Source organism: Lucilia cuprina, chromosome 3 (assembly GCF_022045245.1).
Source record: "Lucilia cuprina isolate Lc7/37 chromosome 3, ASM2204524v1, whole genome shotgun sequence".
In the NCBI taxonomy this organism is placed as follows: domain Eukaryota; kingdom Metazoa; phylum Arthropoda; class Insecta; order Diptera; family Calliphoridae; genus Lucilia; species Lucilia cuprina.
The window spans coordinates 41,203,951-41,207,322 of NC_060951.1; positions in this window are offsets into that span (position 1 = coordinate 41,203,951).

The following is a 3,372-nucleotide window of genomic DNA, read 5'->3' on the forward strand; positions in this document are numbered from 1 at the left end:
GTCTATAGTCTAGTCTATAGTCTAGTATATAGTCTAGTCTATAGTCTAGTCTATAGTCTAGTCTATAGTCTAGTCTATAGTCTAGTCTATAGTCTAGTCTATAGTATATAGTCTAGTCTATAGTATATAGTCTAGTTTATATTCTAGTATATAGTCCATTGTCTTTTCTATAATCTAGTCTATAATGTAGTTCACAGTCTAATCTTTAGTCTAGTCTATAGTCTATTTTATTGTCTTACCTATAGTATAGTTTATGATCTAGACTATAGTATTATCCATAATGTGGTCAGCAGTCTAGACTATGATATAGTCTTTCAAAAATCGTGGGATTTAATCTTTTATATTGAGACTGACTTTAACTGTTGCTTGTTTTTATTTCCATACATAACAGTGTCTCCGTTTTACAATTTGTTGCTGTTTTTCTTCTTGTTGTTGTAATAAATATTTCTACTTGTTTGATTAATTTTAATTAACAGTCCATAATTCTGACATTATCTGCTTAAGCAAATTGAAGTTACCAATTGATTTTATCGTTTGCATAAATGCACATTAGCACCGTAACACCTTGAAACTGGTTGCCAACAAGTAAGTTTGCATTTTTTTTCTCATTCCAAATCATGTTGGAGTTTGTTGTGCATTTTGTTCAATGCACCAAAGATACGAAATAAACTGCAACACAGTTGGCATTAAAAAGCATCGTTTATATAAAAAATATTATTTTATATCAAAAAAAAAAAAAAGAATAATGACCAAAATATCTACTGATACTACATATAATAAAATACAACTTTAAAATAAACATTGCTGGTGTCTCGCCTGCTGCTGCTGCTGGCAAGTGAAGAAAAATACAAAATTAATAATAAATATTGCAGTAAAACGTGCTGCCAATATTAATTAAAACCATTCATACGTCATTTTTACGCATTAAGTTTTTAGTTTGAGAGTTTTTTTCTGTTTGGCTTTTGTATTGCTAAAAGAAAATTTTAGCCTAAAGAATGCGACAGTTTTTTAATGATATTATGTTTTTTTTATTTCTTTTTTTGGTTTTAAGGGGTTTTATTTTTTTATCTGCAGATGGATTATTTCTGTAATCTTTGTTATTATTTCAGTTGAGTTGTTTTGAAATGGTACTTAATTGGCTGATGATATATAGTTTGCAACTGTTTGAAATTTTTTAAAATTAATTTAAAAGTTTTTCTTCTGGAAGGATTAGAGTTGTTTAAAATTTGAACAAAATATTTTCATAAAATTTTTCTTTAAAAAAAAACTATCAAAATTATTTAAATTTTTATAAAAATTTTTTGAAAATGTTTCATATTTGAAAATGTTTTAAATTTTTAAAAATTTTATAAAACTGTTTTAAAACTTTTTCTTTTTCTTTAAACCTTTTAAAAGTTTCTTGAAAATTTTTGGACATTTTTATTTTAATATAAATTTTTCGAAAATTTCTCTTTTTGTAAAAATTTTTATGGGAATTTTTTTAAAACATTTTTTTTATATAGAAAATTTTATGTACATATTGTCCCTTTATGTAAAAAATGCTTGGGAAATTTTCTTCTTGATTGAAAACTAGCTGAAAATTAATTTTCTTATTAAATTTTAATTGAACAACTTTTCATGTTTTTTAAGCAAATTTTTAGAAATTTCTGTCTTTATACAATAACCTTTTTAAAAATTTTCTCAAAAAGGAAAATGGAAGTTTTTTCAAATTTTTTTTTATAGAAAATTTTAAATTTAATCACTTTTTATAGAGAATTTTCAAAAATTGTTTATTTTCTATGTTTAAAAATTCTCTCTTTTAATAAAAAATTTATAAAAGTTTTTTATAAAAAAATTTCAAATAAATTCCCTTTTACAATTTCAAATAATTTCTGTTGTTTATAAAAAAATGTCAAAAAAATCTCACTTTTTCCAGAAATTGTTCAATATTGTTTTTTAAATATTTGAAAGTTTTGTGAATTTTATTTTATTTAAAAAAAAAAAAAAAGTTAAAAAAAAAAAATTTAAATACTTTCCCTTTTACAATTTCAAATAATTTCTGTTGTTTATAAAAAAGTGTCAAAAAAAATCTCACTTTTTTCCAGAAATTGTTCAATATTGTTTAATAATATTTAATAAATATTTTAAATTTTAAATTAAAAAAATGCGGTTTTTTGATAATTTTCGAAAAAGAATTCTTTTTTAGAAAGTTGATCACACTTTCCCATTTTATAAATGAAAATTAATAAAATATTATTTTATAGAAATTTTCTTATTTACACCTATAATATTTTTTAAAAAACGTTATTTAAATAATTATTCAAGTGTAAAAAACGATGTATAAAATTTCAATATTTCTATATACTTATGTAAATGTGTACATTACATACATGTATATTTTTAAATTATTATTAATTATAACATTATTTTCACATATAATGATTTATTTCCTTAAAAATCATTTAACAATTTATTTATATAAATTCTAATTAATGCAAATTAACAAACCGAATGCAAATGAAATAAACAGTTTGAAAAACATTTAAAAAATAATTTCAATAAATTAACACTCTGCTAGTGACACTTTGACTTTGTATGTGATTTTATTTTTTTAACAACTGCACACACAATTTATCATAATTGCGTTCTTTGTTCAATTGCTACAATTTACTAATTTTTATAGTTTTAAATTTTAAAATATTTGTATGTTCTTGATGACTTTAAACGTTTGTTAAATCACAATAAAATGTCTGCTAAAGATTTGCATAAAAAATGAATAAATTTTCAAAAAACGCATTTTATAAAGACTATTTGTCAAATGTGTTTGAGAAAAAAAAACGATAACAATTGTTTAAAATGGCAATTAGAAAAGAATAATACATATAAATGATCACTGGTAGGTCAAAAAAAAAAGGATGTTCCCTGTTTAATGCAGTCAAGTGGAAGTATTTTGTATTCTAGTTGGCAAAGAAAGAAAGGGATGATTCAGCCTTTTGCTAAGTATCTCAAAATTTTATTTTTAAAGAGTTTTTGTTATAAAATTGTTCTATTGAAGTAAAAAATTTGAAGCAGAAATTAAATAAATTTTAATTTTATCAAATTCGTAATATTTCTAGATAAGAAGTTGGAAATGAATTTGTTTTTGGCAATTTTTATTACCAAGTGATAAAAATCGCAACGAATCCTTTCAGACTGCAGCCTACTTTGTTGATAGTTTAATCACGGTTGATCATATGGTACCCTACGCCCGATCCTATAGTCAAACAGACATACAGTTTGAAAGAAAGACAGACATAGATAGATAGATAGATAGATAGATAGATAGATAGATAGATAGATAGATAGATAGATAGATAGATAGATAGATAGATAGATAGATAGATAGATAGATAG